This window comes from Candoia aspera, chromosome 1 (genome assembly GCF_035149785.1).
Source record: "Candoia aspera isolate rCanAsp1 chromosome 1, rCanAsp1.hap2, whole genome shotgun sequence".
Taxonomy (NCBI): Eukaryota; Metazoa; Chordata; class Lepidosauria; order Squamata; family Boidae; genus Candoia; species Candoia aspera.
In genome coordinates, this window is record NC_086153.1 from 276142770 (window position 1) to 276157583 (window position 14814).

At 39.9% G+C, this 14814-nt stretch overlaps 1 protein-coding gene and 1 long non-coding RNA gene across 4 annotated transcripts in view; one reads left to right on the forward strand and one right to left on the reverse strand.

The window, feature by feature from the left end:
- Positions 1-11866, forward strand: part of LOC134487778 (uncharacterized) — a 35496-nt gene extending 23630 nt beyond the window's left edge. For all 3 annotated transcript variants that reach the window (XR_010066888.1, XR_010066889.1, XR_010066887.1), the window contains one exon: positions 11780-11866. This is a non-coding gene — a long non-coding RNA (uncharacterized LOC134487778). The remainder of the gene's footprint in view (positions 1-11779) is intronic.
- Positions 1-14814, reverse strand: part of SLC8A3 (solute carrier family 8 member A3) — a 148324-nt gene that overhangs the window by 98786 nt on the left and 34724 nt on the right. The window lies entirely within an intron of this gene.

The following is a 14814-nucleotide window of genomic DNA, read 5'->3' on the forward strand; positions in this document are numbered from 1 at the left end:
TATGAAGACAGCTATGTAACAAATTGCTCAGAAAGAGTGACACAACTGTTATAATGTTCTGTTAGTAGCAGATATAACGTGACAAAGATCACAGCCAACTAGGCCATTGCAAAGGGAAGTGAAGAGAGTTTTAATGAACAAATGCAGCAGCGTCATTGATGATTCCTAAAACAATTTACCTACAAAAGCTCTCTATAGAGGCCATTAGTACACAGATTAGTACCTGATTTTTCAGACTGTTTAGGCAAATACGAACTTGTTTTGCTGAGATACAGTGGAAGAGATCTGTTGCATCACAGGCTTACATGGATTTCAGGAAAAAATTAGACACATACAGTACATGGAGATTTTTGACTTCACACATTGTGCCTGGTTCTGGCTTAGGGTGTCATGTGGCTTATTAAACAATCCATTGTTAAAGAACACACCGTGGCTTTGAGCAAATCCAACAACTCTGTATTATACAGGATGAATCTACAAGAACTCCCAGGTTCAAGGGCAATGTGTCTCTGAGGGGGCTGCAGAGGAGAGCACCACTGCCTTCAAATCTTTCCTTTTGGCTTCCCAAGACCACGATGAGAAAAGGTACTGGGATTCCTAGGCCAGGCCAGCCTTGTCCAGTCTGTGATGGTCCTGATATGGCTGCAGATTATTGGATTGAAACCTTACATGACTAGAATATACCAGGCTGGGGGAGGCTGCTGCCACCTCTGTAGCAAAAAGGGGTTTTAAAAAACCAATTACCCAAAGAAGAAATGTTGTCCTTGATCTGGATTTCTTGCCAGTCACTTTCATTGAATACATCAGTCTACGTAGGACCTGAGGATCTGAGAATCTTAACCCTCTGATTTTCTTCTCTCTGTCTCATTTTATTTTCTAGCCAGTCAGGAGCCTACAGACCACTCCAAGTCATAACTGATTCAGGAAGTTATATGTCCCCCTATCGATCCACTTGCTTAAACCCAAATGCCATCTCTTCCACCATTAGAGCAAGTTCCCCAAACCCCACATAAGCCTGAGGATATTTTTGAGAAAGCTTTCTGTTTCTTGACTGCTACACTATACATTTCTCCCTCGTATGTAGCTGCAGTGAGCAGAAGCTTCTCCTATTGAATCAATCTCTGTATGGCTATTAGATATGGGCTGCAAAAATGTGGACAGCCACTAGAGGGTACAAAGAGTGACAGAAAAAAAATCAAATACTTTCTGCCACCTAGTGGTTGGCTTTTATTACTGCAGACCAGACATAGTAGCCTATTCTCTTTCTAGTTGGTTTCAAATAAAGACCTCTTTCAGGACAAAAATGCTTGCACTCTTGGCCCTGAGACAGAATTTAAACAAGTAACATGCAAAGGTTAAAATCCTGTTTCAGCAGTCTTTCACCATCCATGTGGAAAGGCCCAGATACGTCCATGTCCACGGCACGGGAGATAGTTGGGACATCACCTCTCATTATGATCTTTACCTCCTAATCATGGTGCTATCCTGTCCCTCAGCTACCCCTACCCCCACCCTGCAAGCCTCTTAATTCACAGGGATTGTTAATGAAAGCACTGTGAACAGTGGCTTGTGGAGAAGAAAACTTAGACTGTCACTGCTTATTGCAGGAACCGGAGATAAAGTACCCTAGAGCCTCTATTTCAGAGCTTTGCATGTCAGTGTCTGTTAAGGACATCACAGCAGTAGAAGTATCAGGGGGAAACACAGTAGGTTGAAAGCAATGTGCTTGTAAAAACTGAGGGGGTGGGATGGGGGAGAGAGCACTAAGTCAGCTGAGTGGGTTCAGATGACTGTGAAAAGCTATTTGGCCTTACAGCCTCAACAAGAGATGGCAATGCCTTTTCTGATCATATGCCCCATTTCTAATGACAGACTTCTAGTTGATTATCTCTTTCATTCCAATAAGCAAAAGAAAGTATCTGACCCAAGGTGGTGCCCACCAAATCTGTTGAAACTAATTCTCAGAATTCCCAGGTAGCCTGGGAATCTTGAGAAGCCATGGCTGAGAATATATTCTTATAAAGGAACATCCGCATCAGAGTGAATGAGTCCACATTTTGACTGATGATTGATCATGTGCCATCAAGTAGTTTTTGACTCCTTATGACCACAAAGATAGATTTTCTCCATGACAATCTGTCCTTAACCTGTTCTTTCAAGTCTCCCAAGAGTCCCTGGCCCACCTAAAAAAATCAAACGAAGATATTGGATTATTTGTTAATTTAATACTTTGCCTTTCTAGCAACCAGTCCTCAAAGCCATCATTTTAAGAAAATGAGGCAATCCTCTTTTGAGAAGAAGTTAAAAGTGAACTGTGTTAGAGAATGATTCAGCAAATCAGCATCAGTTAAAATGCAGCTCCTGTGTTATCTCTGTAGGTTGTGATAATGAGAAATATACAGTGCAGTTCTATCTATGTCTACTCAGAAGCAAGTCCTCCTGTGTTCAGTGGGGTTCACTTCCATGAAAGTGAGTAAAGAATTGCATGCCTAAAATTATTCTAAAAGACTTCTGTAAACTAGGCCCCTCCAGATAATTGGGAGTATATTTCCCATTATCCATACCCATCGATTGTACTACATAGAATGCTATTTGTAGTCTAAAATATCCGGAAAGTTCCAGATTGGAAATACCGCTCAGAGAATGTTTTAACATTTGCTTCCTAAACCCATTCCTATCCAATAGCTCTAATCTTAAAACAGAAAGATTCTGCCCACAAATTTCCAGGTATTTGTATATAAGCACTTACATGTTAATACAAAAAGGTTGCATGGAAATTGTAGGCTCCCATTTTCAAAAACAACTACTATTTATGAGGACACAGTCTGAGCCTGAAGATTGCATGTTATGTTATAAGTATCCACGATCTCTCAGAAATCCAAGTGAATGTTGAATTTGATGACAATACAGAGAGCATCTGGTTTAAAATAAATAGGTTGCCATATATGTGCTGCAAAAAATGGACTGCAAAACCCTCGATGGCCACCAGATGGAAGCAAAGACATACAGAAAATCCTTACTGTTTGTTGCCATCTTGTGGTTGTCCAGACTTTGCAGCCTTAGTAGTTGTATAATAAATGAAGGATGAATAAAAGCAATACTGTTGGTGGTAGCTGCCATTGCTCATCCAACTGAGAAGGTGTGGATGATGATTTGCAAACTAAACTTCCCATCTTTCAAAGAGTTTAGAATAGTAATGTTGGGAGGGGGATTTTAATTATCCAAACTTCTGGTGGGAAACAGATTCTACCAAGCATGGTCCTTCCAGGAAATTCCTGATGTATCTTGCTCACAACTGCCTCCTTCAGGTGGTGGAAGAAGACAGAAAGGGATCCATTTTCCTTGATATGATCCTAACCAATAGGGAAGCTAAATGAAAATAGCAGCAACTTGGGGGAAAGTAATGGTGTAATACAGCAATTCTTGATTTTGGGGTAAACAAAGATGAATGTAGTCAAACAAACATGAGCTGGGGTACTTAAGAAATTGTTTTAGTTTTAATGGGATTTTATTAGAATTTTATCATATATTTATTCAAATTTTTATTGTATATTTATTCTATATTGTAAATCACCCAGAGTCCCTCCGGTCAGAGGAGATGGGTGGTGACAAATTTGATAAATAAAATAAATAAATAAACATGTTGGACTTCAAGTTAATAGATTTTTATTAACTCAGAGCAATGGTAAGTCGGAACAAGGAACAAGACAGACCTGTAGAGAGAATGTGTTAGAAAACTGAAGTTCGGAATAAGCTGAGGTTGACAAAGCCTTCTGAGAATAACAAAAAGGATTCCTCTTATTTTTTGGTTATATTTGTTGTAGATATTTTTTTGTTCTGAGCTGCCCAGTCATTGAGAGTCAGGCAGCATACAAGTTTAGATGATGATGATGATGATGATGATGATGATGATGATGATGATGATGATGATGATGATATGGATATGATCAGAATAAAAGGAAAAGAATCAGCATACCAACTGCTCAATGAAGATGGCAAAAAGCTCAAAATGCTAACAGTGAACGAAGAAAAGACAGAGCTACCCAATCCACAGTTCACCCTGTCTTCTCCATCAAGGGGATATGTTTCACCAGGAATTGTGAAGATCAGCATGAAGAGGCAGGACGGAAGCTTGAGAATGACAAAGACGTGGTCTGGGAATATCTGCTTAAATGAGATGAAATCTCCAGGGCCAAATGAACCGTGTCTTCGGGTACTGAAGGAATTTGAGGAAGTGCCAAACAGCTGAAGGAGGGCAAATGTCCCTATCTTCAAAAAGAGCAACAAGGTTGAATATGCATTTATTTTATATACTTGATATACCATCAATTATTAAAGTCTCTCAGTGGTTTGCATTTTTTAGAAGTGGACTAAAATCCAAGTCCTATGAAGAGAGACTGAAATAATTGGGAATGTCTAGGCTTGAGAAGAGAAGTCTGAGATGGGATGATAACCTTCTTCAATAGGCTGAAAGGTCAGGACCTGATCAATATTGTCCAAGAGTGCAGGACACAGAGGAACAGACTGAAATTACAGCAAAGCAGAGGGCAGCTGAATGTCAGGAGTAGAAAACCAGCAAATCCCTAACAGTAGGAGCAGTTTGACAGTGGATGATCCAGAGCTTTATATATTTAGCTTTAGATGTATAGGCTGCCAAATTAAAAAACAACAAAACCTGTAGGTGGTGTGATGTGATTTCCTTCACTGGTTATGTTCAAAGGGATGCAAGAGAGTTATTTGTCAGGAAAACTTGATTTTAGATTTCTGGACTGAGCCAAGGACTGGACTCAATAGCTCAAGTGGCCCCTTTCAACTTCTATGACTCCATGGATTTCTAAGATCATTACGTGTGTATCTCAGAGGAGTAGAGAAAGTGTGGGAAGAAGCATTGGTATGCACGTGCCATTGTCCTAACAAGCAGGAACCATGCCAAGATGAGGAATAGGTCTCTAGTGTTTTATTACTGCTACAGTAGACAGAAAATCCTACCAAACTGAAGAAGCATGAGAAAACCCATACAGATAAACCCCAAAAGTCAAGGCGGGCCTGTTCTGTGTCTCTTTGAATGACTGCTCAAATTCTCTCTACTACGCATGCGTTTTCCCCCCTGGATAGGGGCCCCCTCCTGCTCACCATCAGTGCTCATGACATCCATCTCCTTTCTGCACTAAGTCCTAGGCATGTCTAGTTCTAAGTAAATCCAAATTAAATTAATCCTGTGACATGATTCATTTTCCACTGGGTATTAAAATATTGGAGTTCAAAACTGGTCTTTCTTCAGTAAATACTGAATTCACACAGAAGGAGAAATAGGAAAATGGGGACAGGGTCAATCATGTGATGGGGATCAAAATACCTTCACTGATGATTAGAAGAGAGGAAGCAGAAACCACATCATTAGTAGCCAAGCTGGCTGCCAAGAAATAGATTCTATGCCCAACGGGCAACCAAATAGTCAATTAGGCATTTCCAATTCAGAGATGTATTTCACTCATTGCACTAAGCCATAAACTCATTTTCTTTAGCTTTGCTAAAGAAGTTGAATAAGCCCAGCCACTGCAGTTTATTTGAAAAGCCATGGTTTAGCATGAGCCAAACTAAGCTATAGTATAACCTTTATATTTCAAAAAATAAAATAATAAAATACTTTTATTAAGATCATAGGGTAGAATGGGATTGGGTTCGAGGGGTGGTCAGAAATGGAAACCTTCAGCCTGGGGTGAAATCTAGCAGGAATTAAAATCTACTGGCTTTCAAACTTTGATATTGGCTATTTGACACAAGTAAGATTTTTTGCTTAGACTTGGCAAACATTAGCTAGGTGGCTTGGCTACATGGGGAAGTACAATCAAGAACTTACATTTTTATTCTTTCCAACCCAACAGAATGTTGGAAAGAAATTATGTAAAGGGTCTTAGAACTCAGTCTGTCTGTTTGTCCATTAGCAAAACAACTTTCTGAAAACTGAAAAGAACCAGACTGAGTTTTGTATGTGGAGAGTAACTGGCAAAAGAAATATTACGTCTGAAAATTGGCCAGATCTGGCCTGGGGTTGATTGCCTGCAGCAATCCCATCCACCCACCCACCCACCCATCCATATATTTTAAACTCCTCCGATGCATCCCTATGGGGGGGGGGCAGGTGGGCAGAATCTTAGAATGCTGCTGACTGCTCCATTAAGGGCCCACCCCCAATCACTTGACCCAGAGCGGAGCTGCTATTAAGGGATCGGAAAGAATTCCAGAAGCCGTCCTGTGCCTGTTTTTCCTTCCTTGTTTACTCCCTCTTCCCACGCTTGGTTGGGAAGTGAGAGACATCACTGTATGAAGGGGAAATGGCAGCAATGTGCAGCTGCCTATGTGCTGCTTGTTCTGGAGCTAAGTGAAAGCCTCAGGTTGGCTGAACTGTCACTTGAGCACCTCATTCATTTTGGAAGGCATTAATAAGAACCCAAGAGACCTTTGAGCACAGAAGATTGGAGAAGGCTGCCAAATGGTCAGACTATGGAAAGTATTCAGAATACACACACTGGGTCTGAGATGAATGTGTGAGACAGCGAGAGCCAATCAAAGACTCGGATTGTATTTTTCAAAAAAAAATGCACGAAATGTTCAAAATGTTGAAGGAAAATAAAATAAAACTAGTGTTCATTTAAAAGATGTTTAAAATGTATGTTCCTTAAGAATTTGGAACAAATGAGGGTAAATTCAGTTTGGCTGACTATTTAATAAAAAGCAACTTAATTCATACTTCTCAGACTAAAGTGTGAACTAGAACATTATTATCTTCTGATATTTACATTTCTCCAACTTTTTCAGTGTGGTTCCCTAATTAAAAATGCACTAAAAGGAGTGTCTTTAAAAATATGGCATTCAAAGAAACTATATATAAAAATATCCGGATGGATTCCTCCATTCCTAGAATTAGGATGAGACCTTTACAAGGGAATATGAGTCACTTTTCTCTTAAATAACAGATTCAGACCAATTTTGCTGAAATAATACTGGCAAAAGGACGTGATCATAAAATTACAGAAAACAATTCCCACCGTAAACTACTTAGGCACAATCCTTATACTATTTACTTTTCTGTGATAAATGCTACTGAATTCAGTGGGCCTTATTTTTCATAGTTTAGTGCCACCATTTCATTGTGGGATGTCCTCAGAAAAGTAAAGCATGATATAGGTATATTAGGTGATATACCTAGTGAGATTTCTTTTTCCTTCTTATTCATTCTAGAAGTTGACAGTAGGGTAAACAAAAGCTCAACATGATATAGAAGAACACTGTGGTAAGATTAACAACTGAGGACCATTGTCTTCAATGGTTTCTAAAGTGAGTCATCCAGACCCAGGAAAATGGGTCTCTTGATGAAGCCTCCGTCGACAAGGAACAGGGTCTCTCATGCATCACTTCTACTTTTCTTGAAGATATCTGTCTTACTACTGGAAACAATACTGAGCATGATGGAATGTCAACTGATCCAGCCGAAGAATCAGCAGAGAATCTATTCCAAATTATAAATGGGATTTGAGGATGGGAGAAATCTATCTTTAAATCCCCAGTTGCTTTTGAAGCGAGCCACAGACTTTTCCCAAAAGATCAAACTGCTCAGAACACTGAAACATCTTGAAGGGATTTGTAAAGGGACATAAAAACATATTGTGAAATGGACAGTGCTATTTTCAGCGTTCTGTGTACAATAGTCTGTAGTTCTTTATTTGATAGAATCTTATCCCAGGACACATGGATTCTAGAATATTTAGCACTCAGCCTGGTACATTCTGGATGTGTTGGGTTTCAACCCCATGGTCCCCTAGACAGCTATACCATGGGGCTGCTGCCTTGATCAGTGATACCAGGAACATCCATAATTTTCTGTTCCTAAATTGGCAACCACATGGACACTGTTAAAAGATACACAGTAGGATCTGAAAATATTTTTGTCAGATTTGCCATAAAAATACACCCCCTTCCTGGTTTAATTGCACAGATTCACAAATTGCACAAGGAATGTCCAATAGTGATGCAAATTTCCATTATACTGCCCTCTCTACTTTTGATTGAGAATATGGTGTGCTATCCAGCCTATTCATAGATATTAGCCTGTCTGAGATATACAGCACCAATTATAGCTGCTTTTAAGTGTACCTATTTTGAATATGTGACACCAACGTGTAGGAAGATGGCAACACCTTTAGTAATAAAAGCTGTCTGCTTTCTTTCTTCTAGTCTGTATATCTTCCTGGCCAATGCTGGTACAAAACCCATGTTCTAAAGCCTGACAATTCAAAGGCACAGTAATTATGACAGCTGGCTAATGCTTCTGTAGATGCTATTCTTATTCCCATAAATGACTGATCCTGGTGTCTAATTCACACAAATGCTCAGAACAAAAAGGGAATCAAAGGACTTTGTGCAGGAGACAAGGAACAATTACCAAAGCGAGAACTGCAAATCCAGCCTGCCTTCTGTCCCCAGTTGGATTTCCATCTGTCAATGACTCTCTAGCTTGCCTAAATCACCAGCTATCCACTTCTGTACTTCTTTTCAACCATGCCTGTTGAGTGGGATCTCCCAAAGCAACAGGACTGAAAATACAAACTTAACCATTTTAAATAACCAACATTTAGATGTATGATCACTCCCAATGCCCCATTTCAAAATACGATTAAAGCATTCTTAGAATGTTATCACTGTTCTTCAGTTTTTGTGTAATTTTCTGAGGACCATTGGCAGAGGCACTAGTCTCAAAGGAATGTTCTAAAGGTAGCTGAACTATTCCCAGATAATGAGCTCTCGCCCCAGACCACGGAAGATGGACTAGCTTAGAGAGAGCTACTGATCCCTGTGAAGAGTGTTTCCTGAAACCTCAGTGCAACCAGACATTTTGATGATCTTGATCATACCTGCCAGTGACTTATTTGGATGCAAGAGCAACCTTTATGGATATTTTCCTGATTATCCAGGGTGGTATTTTTCATACAATGCTGTCGTATTTTCTTCTAAACCTCTTGTAATGAGCAGAAGGGACAATCTTCAGGGATAGGAGGAAAAACTGCTACTGAGACAACAATCATATAAAAGAGGGCTGAGTCCGGCAGAAGCGTAATCTGAGAAAATGTCTCAGACAAGACCCTCCCTAGTTCTCACAAAGGTAAAGGGAGTGGTGGTGGGGGGACCCACATTCAGACTTGCAAGATCCTGTTACTATATTTTAATAACAAAAGTAGTATTAGCCTTGGTTTCCTAGTCTGGTCTATCTTGAAGGGCTGAAATCTCCAGTCCAGAGCTGTTGCTCTTCTGCCTAGTCTTGTAATCTACTCTTGTAGTCTAGTCCCTCTTCAAATTCTACCCTCAGAAGTTTTGAGAAAAACCAGAGAAAAAAGCTACTGTTTGACAATGCAAGTAAAAACAGTCAACAGCAAGCCTTTTCTTATCACAGCTTACTTCCTTGAAATGTCTCATGTATCAAACTGAATACTGATTTCGTACCAGACCAGAGGCAGAATGCTCAGGAAAACAACAGGAGAGGGCTATTACTCTAATCCTGCTCATGGGCTTCCCGTGAGTGTTTAGTTGGCCACTGTGCAAAGCAGGATGTCAGAAGAGACAGTTTTGATCTAAGCAGCATGGCCCTGCTTGTGGCAAAGTCTGATCTTTACCCTTCAGTATTAATTTTATCAGTGCTAAATCTGCTCCTTTTTGACCAGCAAGCAACTTCTTCCCTGTGGGAACCTATCTCCATAGAATATGTATTTGATTTCAGAGGAAATGCTAAGAAATGGAGAAAGATCCTACAGCACCAGAAAAGAGGATTTACTCTTAGCCTAGGCATTCTACAGCCCCAGCAGGTGTTACTGCTAGTGATCCTCTGTGCATAAATACACAATCATTGATTGAAAACAGTGTTAGGTGTTGGCATCATATTACATGGAAACCTCTTCTTTGTTGCCTTGGACACCACTAAAAACATCCATCATGACAGAAGTGAATAATTTCAGAGTCCTCACTTGCCAAGGCAACACATTGTATTTTGCTCATCACTCCTGGAGCCATCTTTTTTTCCCTCAATCAGTTGACTGCCACTAAAACCCTGAAATCTGCCAGGGTAGAAATCTGCTTCTCTTCTGTTCTGTTGGATCTGAGTTTTATTACAATAATAGAAAAAGAACAAGGTGGGGGAATGAATGGTGCTAACTTTTGATAAAGCATTGCCTCTCTATTTTTTAATTTGTTAGGTTTATATCCCAGTAGAGAGCCAGTCTGGTATAGTGGTTAAGACATCAGGCTAGAAACTGGGAGACTGTGAGTTCTAGTCCTGCCTTAGGCATGAAGCCAGCTGGATGACCTTGGGCCAGTCACTCTCTCTCAGCCCTAGGAAGGAGGCAATGGCAAACCAGGTCTGAAAAACCTTGCCAAGAAAATTGCAGGGACTAGTCACCCAGAGCCAACAATGATTCGAAGGCACCAAAACAAACAAAAAAGAGGTTTATATCCCACCTTTTCTCTAGGAGCTTAAGGAGGCATACATAGTACTTCCTCTTCCAACTTTTCCCACAACAGAAAACTTGTGAGTAGCTTGGGCTAACTGGTCCAAAGTCACCCAGTAAGCTTCCTTGGCTAAAGGTGGACATGGAACTGGTTCTCTGTATTCCAGCATGTTAACTGTTGTTATTGTTGTTGTTGTTTTTATTTTATTTTATTTTAGTTCACTGATATTTTGTTCTGTCTCTTTCCCTGATTTAAAGTTGCTTGAAAATGAATTTTCTGACTCAAATAAGATGTTGCTGAATGTTTCATTCACACGTAACGCTTTGTTCCAACAAGAACTCTTAAACAAATGGCTGATTCTCTTCTGAAAGCTCTTCCATTTGTCTTTTGTGTGGGCAACAGGGAGGGATGGTTTAAAAGGATCCAGCACCACTCTAAGCAAACCTATCTTTCCATGTGCAACAGGCTATAATTCAAGCAAGCCCTTTGCCATCAATCTTTGCAATGGACCTTTCCTGTCACATCTTGGCAAAGGGAAATAGATTGCGGATACTTGCCAGTCTGTCATTTTTCTAGGGAGGATATAAAATACAATAGGCAAGGAGTGGCCTTGCAATTTATGCCAGTGAGCAAGATATGTCTTGCCTGAGGGTAAGTGGTGGTCTTTTCAAAGACATCTTGGCTTTGCAAATTAGATGCTCTGAAAGGTGAAGAGAAAAGGAGGGCTGTATCTGTCTCCTTAAAGTGTGGCTGTAATCAGAAGGCAGACTCTGTCATTTCTTCCTCTTAATGGCTTAAATATGAAACATGCTCCCCTTAAAAGTCAAATTAATCTTCTTGAAAATTCTAGTCCTGCAAACCACCTCTCAGAAATTGTGACTGAAAATATTCCCTTTCTGCTTATTTCTTGCTCATCTGGTCATAAAGATGACAGTCTTTAAAATTAATTTGAGAATCCCGCTATAGATACACAAACACACAGTTGTCACAATGACTCTGTCTCAATGTACTACTTCCGTTATCAAGAAGTAGATAAAGCTATACAGTGGTACAAATCAGAGTATGGGGTTATGTGAATTCTACTCATCCTCTGAGTCAGGCAATGTCTGACATAATGTCTGACTTCAATTAAGATGGACTCATAAAGTGACACTCGTCAGGGACTTTATTTGGTACATAGCATCTTCCTGATGCTGATTCATTTTGCTCAACACTTCAAATAATGCCATGACAAACCAGCCCTGATTGTGACAATAATAATCTCTCCTCTGTTTGCCTTTAGAACAGTCTTCTACAACATAGCTCCTCCAGATGTCTTGGATCTAGAACGCTAAGAGTTTCAAGTAACCTGAGTTTTGGACATCCTGACTGAGAAATTTGGGAGTTGTCACTCCAATATCATCATTCATTCATTCATTCATTCATTCATTCATTCATTCATTCATTCATCACGTTTATATAGCCCCCCATCTCACAGTAAAGTGACTCTAGGCAGCTTACAATAAAAACCATCATAAAAAACTAAATGTTAAAAACTACAATTAAAAAAATATATCTGAAGGGTGCCACTTTTGGAAGAATATCTGTGGCTGATTACAAGTTTGAGGAACCACTTAAAACACCATCCTCCCTGGATTCACCTTATCCTACCCCAAAGCCAGCTTATCTGATAATAGCATCCTTCTAACTGGTAATAGCAGGACCCCATTAAAAATGCCTGTTTACTACAAGTTTCTTCCTGCTAGCAACCAGAATGTTTTCTATTATCCCACTTGGTTTTGGTCATTTTTTTTTCTAGGAAGACAGGTGTACATCCAAAGAAAGCTCCACAGCCAGCCACCACTTTTATTTTTGAACAATTACTACTAGGTCCAGGTGGCTGTGCAGAAGCCTACTGTCCACAAAGACTCCCTGTCCCACTGGTTTCCAATTCAAAAAGGGAAACGGACATGCTGAAAAGCAAGGACACACAACTCCTGCAAGCTTGAGGGCTGTACCAATCTTTGGGCAGCATATTGAATGCTTCATCACAAAAATTAGCAAGGTCAGTGTCTAATGGAGATAGTAGATCCTCAAGGTTTTAAAAAGGGAAATGGGTACCTTAACATCTGTCCCTGAACCTTTTCCATATACCCACAAATGAAAAGGGGACCCCTTAAATTTGGCCTTTCTGGAGGGAGTTCTGGGGAGTGCAACATGGGTGCTGCACCTTTCACACCCATGCTACAAAGCAAAGTATCAGATTCTAGCAGTCTTGTGCTTTGTTTGGAAATGAACCTGATTGTCCAGGAAAAAGGTAAAGGTAAGCTAAAGTGGAAGGGAGCATGCTGGGAGAGAGCTGGAAGGGATGGCAAGAGCATCTGCCATGGCAGCCATTTTGTGTCAGCAACTACAACATGCTCTCAAAATTCTGAATCTATCCTAAGGATTGAAACTGCCATTCCTTGTGGCTTTGAGATTCTTCATAGTTTTTCAACTTATTCTACCTTGCCTAAATCGTATTCTTTCTCTTATTCTGAATTTAAGATTTCATTCACAACTAAGATGCTCCTTTTCTTTGATACAATTAATATTTTTGCCATCTTGTAATTCCTACTTGTTGTTTTCCAAGTGGGAGAAGCAGAATCATACCTGATGCTCTAAAGGTGGATTTGGCACTTATCCAACAAGAAAATGAGGTGTCGTTTTCTTCCCCTCCAAAAAATTACCTGTGCATTGACGAGAGGGATCTTTTATATTCACTAAAAGAGAAGGAAAGAAGCAAACTGGATGAGAGGCAAATGGCTACAGATCTGTTGCTGAAAAGCAAGAACGCCTTTGGAAATTAGCCACTGCTTGAGAGGAGCAGTTTCTCTGTGGGATTTTAATCATGTTTGCAACATGCAAACAGGGACTTCTTTTTCTTTACTTTCCTTGTCCATTTATCTCTTCCCTCCCCTCCCCTCCCCTCCCCTCCCCACTTTCATTCCCCATTTTTTTGTTCCTTCTCAGTACAACCACCCTTTTTCCTTACTTAATGTCTTTTTTTTTTAATATTGTATTTACTCTTCTTTTGGAGGAGGTCTGAAATTCAGAGTCAGTTTCCTTGGATCAATTTGGTAATCACGGCTGCTTCGTTTTCTAGCCTTTTGATATTGACCTTTAAAATTTTCATTTCTTCTCATCTACTTCTGAATGAATGTGCAAAACAGGTGAAGCACCATTGTATCTATTATCCAGCATCACATTCCTGAGTATATTCATGCTAGCATTATTATTCTCATGACAATAATGAAGAATTGCTTCTTGTGTTTCCCCCAGAGGAAATTTAGTATTCAGACTAAATTAAAAAGTTCACTGCAAAAAAAGTTCTACTTTGAAACTTCCAGGAGAAGCAGTCCTGAAAGGGCACAGAATTAACATAAGACTCAAATACCAAACTAGACAATATATGATTTAGTCCGTTTCTTTACTTAAATCAGTGGTAGGATGCAGGAGAGGGTGGACTTTAAGGCATCCATAAAGGGGTAGGAATGAGGATTAACATTTCTTCCAGTTATGGCTTCCCTGATTTAAATGCATGCAAAGTTGCTATTAATTGCAGGAAAAATGGGGAATGGGGAGGACTTTATAGCTTTTTCCATCTGCATGTCCTTAGCAGATGCTTTTAAGGAACAAAAAAGAGAGTGCAAGAAGAGAGATGTTCCAGTCAAGGATGTCTTCCTTCATGATTAGTTTGGCCCTTGAAGAAAATAGGTAAGACCAAGTAGACCTGAGCCTCTTTTTCAAATACAAAATCTTTTTTTTTTCCCTTCTGCAGTTCCAATAACCAGCTAGTATCTTTTCTGTCACACTGAGCTAAAAGCTGGAGAAGAGATGGGATAGCACACTCACATCAAAACATAAAGGATAAATTCAGGTGTTCTATTTTATTTTTCTACATGGGCTCAAGTGAAATTAAAGGGAGTTATCCAGAAGCAGTTTTGCCAGAAGCTGTCTCTTAGGGTTGTATGAAGTTCTGAATGGGTGATTTCATTAAGGAGAACTTTAATCAACCCCACCCCCCACCCTTGATGCAGATTGAAGTGGGAACCTGCTCCAAAGCAATTCATTAAATTGGATGCCCCAAAGCACTTCAAAGGTTTGATGGATCTTCTGATGCTTCTCAGATTCTAACAGACAATATACAATATTGCAACTTCAATTCCATATATGGAGAAAGGGTGTGTGTGGTGTTAAGTGATATAATGGGCACTCTGATATTGGCATGAGTAGCCAGCCTATGAGATTTAAATTCTCTGCTTATCAGAGCACTTCCAAGTGCTCTAGATGCCAAAG